Source organism: Erpetoichthys calabaricus, chromosome 2 (assembly GCF_900747795.2).
Source record: "Erpetoichthys calabaricus chromosome 2, fErpCal1.3, whole genome shotgun sequence".
NCBI classification, from domain to species: domain Eukaryota; kingdom Metazoa; phylum Chordata; class Cladistia; order Polypteriformes; family Polypteridae; genus Erpetoichthys; species Erpetoichthys calabaricus.
Window position 1 is genome coordinate 24,770,988 of NC_041395.2, and position 10,688 is coordinate 24,781,675.

Below are 10,688 nucleotides of genomic sequence, written 5' to 3' on the forward strand. Positions count from 1 at the left end.
TGTGGGTGGAGCCCCTGGAGGCGGTGTGATCATGATGTCACTGCTGCTGGGCCCTCCCCTTGCCTTCCACTGGAGGGTGGAGTGAGAGATCCAACCAATGGTCCATTGGTTTGTATTAGAAGAGTTTTTGTAACTATTATTATTATTATATTTGTTTTGCTGGTTACTGTATTATATTTGGATTTGCCTTTGGGATTTCTATATTTGGACTTGGTTGTTTTGGATTGCATTTGTTCTGTTTATTTTTGTTAAATAAATTCTCCCTTTATTAAGATTCTTTGGTACTATTCTATTTACACGGGGTCTGCAGTTATCCTCTCTTTATATTTAAAATTGTTGAGCCAGTATGGGCCTAGCCAAGCTGAAGCTGATATGTACTTGTTGGTGTAATTTTTTTTTTTTTAAATTTTCTTCTTTAAATGTTAGGAGCCATTTATAGCATTCAGAAGTTCTGTTGGTGACTCTCTTTTTTCTTTCTGACTCACTTACTTATGATCCATCTGTCCCGATTCCTTTTTACCAGCTTCATTTTGCAAAAGGAAAACATGACTTTACAAAATTAGGTGGGCTTGCCTATATTGCAGCCCAGCTAAATGGTTAGCTCTTCAGAATGGCATTTATTACTTTTTTTTGTTACCATTCTGCCTTCCAGCTATGACAGAACACCCTTGTGTTGATCCAAGTGATTTTCCGTTTTTTTTTTTTTTTTTTTTTTTTAAATTAAATGCACAGGACTTGCCATTTACCAAGACCATTACAGCAGTACGGTGACCTAATCCAGGTTTTAAAATTCTCATTCACTAAATTGATTCAGCAGATTTCTGTCACTTAAACAGTAAATCACGCACTTTTTGGAAATGACCAGAAATTGATTACATCTTGCCTGAAGAAGGGGCCTGAGTTGCCTCGAAAGCTTGCATATTGTAATCTTTCTAGTTAGCCAATAAAAGGTGTCATTTTGCTTGGCTTTTCTCTACATTCATAATGGCTAACACGGTACAACACCCTAGTACTAAAGACTCAAACCATGAAGCATTTCTTCCTAGAATCATGGGAATCTGGAACAAACTTGGAAGTCATGTAATTGAAGCAAAACCCTTAACAGTGTTTCATAAATATCAGGATGAGATATTGAAAAAAAATAGGCTTGATGGACTGAATGGTCTACTTAGACATCTTATGTTTTTATGATCTGCTGCTAGAAGGAAAGAGTGCACATTTAGGAGATGGACAGACTGCTGTAAGTAACGTGCCTGCTTTAAACTCTGGGAAGAAAATGGCATTGAGCCAGTGTGCCAGTTTCAGAGTAGGAGTCATGTTGTCTGGAAAAGCAGCAAACCTCCAGGAAAGCATACAAACATAGAAAGAAGAAAGAAAATAAAGCACAGAGAATCAGGGTTATGGTTTTAAGTGTGGTTCTGAATGGACAGCTCCAACAGACTGTGAGTTGATGGAAGCACGTTGCGGGGATTTTCATTTATCGTCCTTCACTTCCTCGTATTTTTGTTTTTTTTTTAATTTCCTTCTTTCATTTTCTTCTATCTAGATTATTTTTTTTCAATGGAAGCACAAATGAGAAGAATCTCCACTCATACAACTAGAAGCAGTCTTCATTATATTCTTTAATGAAACATTTAAAACCTTTAGTGCTTATAAATACAAACTCATGTTATATGCAGTTTGTTGTTTAATAACCTAATTTAAATGGAGCCCTAAAATCCTTTCGTGAAATAAACAACTTAAGATAGATGGATGGAGAGACAGATTTTGCTATAAGCATTCGTCAAAGCATTTTTTGTAGTGTATGTACTTACTGTGTTTGACGGTGACTTTCAAGTCAAGTCAAGTTGGGGAGCATGCACTGGTACAGTGCGTTGCCATACCCACTAGACGATGAAACAATTCGGGATCCTGGTTGGCAACCCCCCAGGCAGACATGTGGTCCAGTCCCACCCTCCAGAAATGACCCTCTATCTGCCGCAGACAGGTATTACGTGGGCGACCCCTTGGCCTGGTCCAGCCACTCGGGTCCCCAACATTGAGGATCTTATGACCTGGATCACCCTCAGGGAAACGCGCCTCATGGCCATAGTGCCGTAACTGACACTCCCTCACAATGCAGATAATGTGCCTCATTCGGGACTCCATGAGCAACCACTCATTCGACACAAAGTCAAACCAATGATACCCAAGGATTTTCCAGAGAGACACAGTACCAAAGGAGTCCAGTCTTCGTCTCTGGTCACTGGAAAGCGTCCATATCTCACAACCATATAGCAATACAGGAAGCACCACGACTCTAAAGACTTGGACCTTCGTCCTTTTGCATAGACATCGGGAGCGCCACACACCCCTTTCCAGTGACCTCATGACCCCCCATGCTCTCCTAAACAATCTACTGACTTCATAGGAAGAGTCACCAGAGATATAAACGTCACTGCCAAGGTAAGTAAACCTCTCGATGAGGTCAACACTCTCTCTGCAGACAGACTAACTGCTGATGGCTGTGCCCAAGAGGCCATTAAAGGCCTGATCTTGGTTTTTATCCAGGACACTCACAAGCTAAGACACTCAGACTCCTCACTCAGTCTCTCAAGCGCCCAGAGCCTCCATTGCATTGGCAAAGATCACAGCATTGTCAGCAAAATCAAGATTAGTGAATCTTTCTTCACCAACAGATGCCCCACAGCCACTGGACCCCACGAACTTGTCCAACACCCATTTCATGCAAGCATTGAACAGAGTAGGAGCAGAACACTCCTTTGACAAACCCCAGAATTAACTGGGTAAAACACAGAGGTTCTGCCTGCACTATGCACAGCACTCACAGTACCAGTGTACAGGCCGGCCATGATATCCAGAAACCTGGAGGGGATCCCACAAACCCTCAGGATGTCCCACAGGGCAGCTCGATCAACTGAGTCTATTGCTTTAAGAAAATCAACAAAGGCTGCAAAGAAACTCTGCCGATATTCGCGTTTGCGCTCCATGAGAACCCTCAGTGCCAGGATGCGGTCGATGGTAGACTTCTTAGGCGTAAAACCAGACTGTTCCGGTCGCTGGTAGGTGAGCAAATGATCACGGATCCTATTGAGGACAACCCTAGCAAGGACCTTACCCGGCACCGAGAGAAGTGTTATCCCCATGTAGTTGCTGCAATCCAAGCAATCACCCTTCCTTTTCCAGATAGGGCCAACAAGTCCCATTTTCCAGCCAGTTGGGATGATACCCATCTCCCAAATGGAAGCAAAGATTGCTTGCAATGCCAGGAGGACAGCCTTACCACCAGCCTGGAGAAATTGAGGACAACCCTAGCAAGGACCTTACCCGGCACTGAGAGAAGTGTTAACCCCATGTAGTTGCTGCAATCCAGGCAATCACCCTTCCTTTTCCAGATAGGGACAACAAGTCCCATTTTCCAGCCAGTTGGGATGATACCCATCTCCCAAATGGAAGCAAAGATTGCTTGCAATGCCAGGAGGACAGCCTTACCACCAGCCTGGAGAAATTCACCCCGAATACCACAGATTCTTGCAGCCTTTCCTCCCCTCAGCTGGTTCACCACCTGTGCAATCTCAGTGAGATTGGGGGGTTCAGAGCTAATTGGAGGATCAGCCTCAAGAACTGTGGACCCAGAGATATCCAACATCCTAGCCGGAGGATTAGCTTTGTACAACTGCTCAAAGTAGCCAGCCCAGCGGGTCACAACTGCAGTCACAATGGTGATCTTGTTCACTGAATATTTTCCTGGAAATTCTTCATGATGAACTTTGTTCCCCAGTGCCCCATGATGCTTTATGAGACCAGTATAACATCACAGATCTCACAGCCAATGTTGGATGGGACAGCCACCAGAGTTTAAACCACGGATCCTAGTAGTGAGGTAAAAATTATAAAACATGCAAATACAAATGTGACCATTGAACAGATTCCAGGTCTCCAGGACTCTGAAAAAATCAAAGTTGTATTCTGTGATATCATCTACTGTTGAATTCTGCTGTGTACTTGTAATATTTCTATTATACTATTAAATTGTATTGAGTATTACTTGTGTTCTGTTCTGTGTATTGTGTTGTATTGGCCCCCTTTTTTGATACCCACTGCACACCCAAACTACCTGGAAAGGGGTCTCTCTTTGAATTGCTTTTGCCAAAGTTTCTTCCATTTTTTCCCTACTAGGGGTTTTTTTTGGAGTTTTTCCTTGTCTTCTTAGAGAGTCAAGGCTGGGGAGCTGTCAAAAGACAGAGCCTGTTAAAGCCCATTGTGGGACTCCTTGTGTGATTTTGGGCTATAAAAAAATGAATTGTATTGTATTGTATTGTATAACAGACCGCAGGGAGCCAGGAGAATACTTGCGGTACTACTGGGCTACCCTGTTTAATTGTAAGGCATCAAGCAAAGAAATAGAAAGTAAAAAGGCAGTTCAATGTGCTAGGCATAAGAATTAGGCATACTTTACCCGTCAAAAATCAAACAACTAAAACAAACCCTGTCAGCATAAGCTCCATCTCTGTTTGCAGTGGGTTCCAGAATGAGCTGCCATCTTCTAGGGACCTTCTGTTTTTATTGCATCCTAATCAGAAGGGGCGGAGCCTGCTCGGGGATGAACATGGATGGGCTGGACTTCTTCCTTGGGCTGCTGTTCAGAAGAGCGGGTGAAAAAAGAAAACAGTGTTAGTGACAGTGCCCCCTCTCATCCTGGGATGGTACCGCTTGCCTCAAAAGAGTCAGGAAGGTAGTCCTCAGGCAATAATGGGTGACACATTTAAATACAAAATGTTCATGCACAAGGAAACTGGAAATGTGTTGGTATGTTTGTGTATTAAAGGTGATGTGTTTTTGTATGGACTTGTACATGACCTGTGAGCCCACACCTTTATTAGTATTACTCAGTGTGCTGTGCAATGAGTGCAAACAGGAAGGAGTGAAGAATCCACATGCTTTAGTTTGTGCTTATTTTGGGAGTAGATAAGGAGCCTTGGCTTGGAGAACTTTTTGCCCGAGTTGAGCTCCGTCAAGGTGGTGGGGGGACAGCAGGCTGCTTGTTGCTTGTGCTGATCGACACATTTACAAAACAAAAGACGCTGATGGAGAGGTGCGAAGGAATTTAAGGTGGGCTGGGATTACAAGTTTTTCGTAGACTTCAGGGATTCTAGTGTTAAACCTACAGTGTTTCCTGCCGACCGAATAACCCACTCTAGTTTATGTTTTCAGGGAAAAGATGCATCACCATACCACACTGTTATGGAGAAAGTGAGGATGCTTTCAATAACAGATCTGTAAAACTTTACCATAACTAATCGGTGGTGCAGGTTAAACTTTTTAACTGGACAGAGAAAAACCATCAGCAGTTACGTTTTAATCTAAGAGCAGTTACGTTTTAATCTAAATTTAAACTGTTGTTGTTGTGCAAAGGGCTTTGCTTACTGAATATTCACTGTTTGTTAATTTCTTATTGTTGTGTTTGCTCCTACAGCTGCTTGTGCCTTTTCAGGACCTTAACATTAGTTGCCTACCTACACACCATGGAGACTTTCTCTTTACTGCTCTGAAGTCAGCCGTCTACCTTAAAATGAATGCTTTCTTAGTTACGAAGGCGTGTGCCCTCGCTTTCTTATTAGCATTAACACTTAATTGTACGAATGCTACAGTATATAGTGCACAATTTAATTATTCTTTATATAACTTGACTTTTTCCCCACTAAGGAATCACTGTTACTTTTAAACATTTGTCGCTACAATGCCAGTTACTTAATTACAGAATTGCCAGTGTCAGCTACTGCTTACTGTCCAGCCTCACTGACATTAGTGGGGCACTTGTGAGGCTTTTTGCAACAGTTTATAAGACATATGTGCTTAGGAACTCCTAGTTCATGACAGAAAAAGAGTTCCATCCATCCATTATCCAACCCGCTGAAGCTGAACACAGGGTCACGGGGGTCTGCTGGAGCCAATCCCAGCCAACACAGGGCACAAGGCAGGAACCAATCCTGGGCATGGTGCCAACCCACCACAGCAGAAAAAGAGTTTACAAAGCCAAATCACTAACCATAAATTCAAAGCTAGTTTTTATTGCTAGAAGGTACAAAATAAGTATTACTGATTTGATTTGATAATTCAGGGATGCACACAGTGATCGTGACAGTGATGTCACTCATCGCTCATTCTCTGTCCATCTTGGGATACATTTTCAATACAACAACCAGATTAACCATCCCCAAATAGCGGTGCCAGTGGCCAAAACCAAAATAGATAGATAGATAGATAGATAGATAGATAGATAGATAGATAGATAGATAGATAGATAGATAGATAGATAGATAGATAGATAGATAGATAGATATTTATCCACATGACTTATATAAAATGTCCACTTCAGTTAAAATGTATCCTGATATAAATACACACACACTCGCTCGCACACTCACACTATGGTGTGAACACACACCAGAATAACTAAAATGGAATGAAATTCATAGTGAGGCATTAAACAGGCATGTTGTTGGTGATCTGAAGGAGCCCCCATAGCGTTTCCTGACACACTCCTGCCAAATAATTTGTTGGCTGAAAGTGCTCAGTGTTAGTGTGTCAGGGAGAGGTGGGGCAGTGCAAATGGTATTTAAAAATTATTACATTTTCAGGGTAGTCCTTGACTGCAAAATAAAAAACAAAATTGAATTCCTTGTGCCTGAAAACCTCCAAACAGACGTCAGAAGGAATTTTATCCCCAGAAGGAGATGTACAAAAAATGTAATTAGAGAAGTCATATGTCAGATTTATTTGTTTTGTTCTACCTTGCCATTTGTTACTTCTTTGTACTTTAATACATTTTCTAATGATGTGTTCATAAGAATTAGGAACATTTTGAAATCAAATAAGTTTTTTTTTTTTTTTGTACAGCACCTCCTGACTCATTGATACCACAAATCCCCAATATATGTTATACTGTTCAACTCATGTGGAGGTCTAGATATACAAGATGTGGAGTCACCCTCCATCCCCCATTTTTGACCCTCTAGACTCTAAACCCCCTTATTTTTAGGCCATTGTTGGACCTTGTATTGTGCAGGGCCCTTATGGTAAAAAGCAAACCAATAGATGTCTTCAGCAAAAATGATTAGAAGGACTTTAATTCTTCAGGCCACATCAGACGACCACAGGAATTCACACCCAATTAGATACGAGAAGTCAAAGTTACTCCTTTTCACCAAAATTCGAAAAAATGGGGACCGGTAATAGAGGGATGTGGAGTGTCATTTTACAATATTTTGAGGTTGTTGATCACAAATGTGATAACATTTTTGAAGTTTGATTCTTTACCGGTGGTCTTAGACCTCTAAGAACAATCCCTAGAATGTTTAAAATGACAAATTTCAAACATAAGCATGCGAGGAGTTGTTTTAGACTATTTCAAGATCAGTAATTACGAATATGATGCTACTTTAACAGCCGATTGGTTATTCACCTCTGTGCTGTGCAGCATATTGACATGAGGGTGAAATGACTTGTTAATATGAAGGATTCATGGGTCTTATACTAAATATGGAATATCAAGAAAAATGTGTTTATGTTAGGCCATTCTCAGACTACTCCAAAGTGAAGTTCAGTTAGTAGGCCACATTGCAGAAATGAAAAAAACACTTTACTAATGCTTTGCAAATATTGGGAAGACTAAAAGAAGTGTTTTTACGGTCTTGTTACATAATAGCAAAAGAGTCACAGATGCTAAAGTGTTACTAAAATTTTAAATATTAAGGAACTCTGTTGTTTTGTTTTTTTTCAGTGAGGATTGTTATAGTTCTTCTTCTGCTTCTACTCTGAGATGTGTTCAGTCCAGTCCATTTCTGCCTGTGCAGGACATGAAGGCTGCTTCTTGAGTTTGGGTCCAAGCTTATCTTGTCTTTGTGTCGCATAAGCCTTAGTGGCTTAGTTTTTGAAAATACAGCCCTTTTGAAATTTTACATTCTGGCAAGTATAACATTTATTAGGTTCACTTATGTAGCACCATGTATGGCCAACATTTGATTTTGTATGGGCAGGGAATCTACAAAACCTTGCATGCATTTAGTTAGGGATGTGCATCTCATGGAAATGATTGTGTAGCTGTACGTTGGATGGCTACACAGCCTTACTACAAAACAGACCTGTCCACCTCATCCTAAAGTTGATCCAAATAGTTGAGATCTGGAGACTGTGCAGGCCACTGAATCAAGGAAAATCTTGCTGTCATGTTCTCAGAACCATTCAGTGCCTTATGACCTAGTGCATATAAGCCACGTGAGCGTAAATAAACAGAACAGAAGCCATTCAGGGATGAGCCTGGTCTGCAAAGGTGTCCGAATACGTCTTGTCATTCAGACATTCTTTAGTAGTTATCAGAAGCTCTAAAGTATGCCACATATTCATACTGTGACTACTGACATCTAACAGGATGCTACCATGGATTCAAGTTGATTTTGCTAAACTCTCATCCTTCCATAATCATGACGTAAAAGGAATTTAAATTTCTCTGAGCAAGCAACTATTTTTCACCCTGCAATGACCTAGATTTAAAGTTCTATACCCACTAGTAATACTTTCATTTTTGCCAAAGATCATCAGCACCTGAAATTGTTTCAGGAGTCATCTGGCATTATGTTCTGCATACCAATTTCAAAAGCAGATGCGATAAGCCTGGTTGTGGCCCATCTAGGAAAATTAAGGAAATTTAGATAGATAGATAGATAGATAGATAGATAGATAGATAGATAGATAGATAGATAGATAGATAGATAGATAGATAGATAGATAGATAGATAGATAGATAGATAGATAGATAGATAGATAGACATAAAGGTACTATATGATAGATAGATAGAAACTGAAGAGGTTCTGAATGAATTAGAAATTGTAGAGAGAGAAGTGCTGCTCAGATTAAATAGGCTGACATCAAATAAATTACCAGGACCAGGCAATATTTACCCTCATTTTTGAGGAGATTAGCGAGTTCAGATATAAACCTTTGACAAATATTTTTACGAAATCACTGCACAGTGGGGAAATTCTGAAGGACTGGAAAATGGCAAATATTATCCCATTTTATGAAAAGGGTGAGTGGGCAGATCCAAACGACTGTAAGCTTAATGTGCAATCACAAGAGAATTAATAGAAGGAATTATTATAGGAAAGATTGAACAACACATATTGCCAGAACAGGAGTTTTACACAATAAACAGCATGGGTTCAGAAGAGGGAGGTCATGTTTTACTAACATGCTGGAGGAAGCAACAAAAGGGTAGGATCAAACTGGAGCAGATGATATTATTTATCTGGACTTTCAGAAAGCATTTGATAAGGTGCCACATGAGAAGTTGAGCATCAAACTAAAAAGATGGAGTTCAGGGTGTGGTGTGTAGATGGGCGGAAAAAGTGGCTCAGACACTGGAAAAACAAGGTGATAGGGTGAGAAACCTTATAAGAATTGGCTGATGTTAAGAGTGGAGTCCAGCAGGGGTCAGTGCTAGGGCAGCTGCAATTTTTAATGTATATAAATGTTTGGATAGGAATAAAAGTAACACGCTGGTTAAGTTTGCTGATCTTACTGAGCTAGGTGGATTGGCAGTCTAGAATCTGTTGAATCAATACAGATGCACTTGGACAGCATACAGTGTAGCGTGCGCCCGGCTGGGACGCCTCCATGCTGGGAGGACCAGGGGAGCAAGCATGGCCAGAGCGTTACCTCCCTCGGGATGCTAGATGGCAACTCTCCTGGGTTGCAGCAGTGCCCCAGACTCCCGCAGGGCTTCATGGGAGTTGGAGTGAGGTGCAGCCCTGTTGGGATCCACAGGAGCCGCCAGGGGGTGCTGCAACAGGAGCTGCTGAGCCCTTATGGGTAGTTCTTCCACCACACCCGGAAGTGCTGTCGGAAACGTGTAATCAAAGGAGCCAGAAGCCACTACTCAGTTAGCCAGAGTCGGGAGGAGGAGTGACGAAGCTTGACCCGAGGAGTGAAGGAGGAGAAGGAGAGAGTGAAGAAAGAGACTTGTGGTATTGTGCTGTGCTTGTGCTTGGACTGTGTCATACTTGTGGGGAACGAGGAAGGTGTTTCCCACAAGGGGAAAAGAAAAAATAATCCAAGTGTGCATTGAACTTGAAACCCACGCATGTCTGTGTCGGGTTCAGCTGGCGGTGCCAGCCTGGTGGGCCACAACAAGCTTGGGCAAATTTGTGGCAGAAGAAATTTAATGTCAGCAAAGGTAAAGAATTACATGCAGGAAATAGAAATACACAATGGGAGGTCTGAACATTGAAAGTACACCTTATGAAGATGATTTAGGAGTCATAGTGGACTCGACACTATCAACTGCCAGACAGTGTTCAGAAGTCATTAAGAAGGCTAACAGAATGTCAGGTTATATAGCGCCTTGATGAGTGGAATACAAGTCACAGGAGGTTCTGCTCAAGCTTTATAACACACTGGTGAGGCCTCATCTTCAGTGCTGTGCGCAGTTTAGGTCTCCAGGCTACTAAAAGGACATAGCAGCACTAGAAAAGGTCCAGAGAAAAGCAACTAGGCTGATTCAGGGCTACAGGGGATGAGTTATGAGGAAAGATTAAAAGAGCTGAGCCTTTACAGTTTAACCTCTTAACCGCCTTGTGCCGGATATATCCGGCATCGTAGTGTTATTGCTGACGCCTTACTGCCGGAA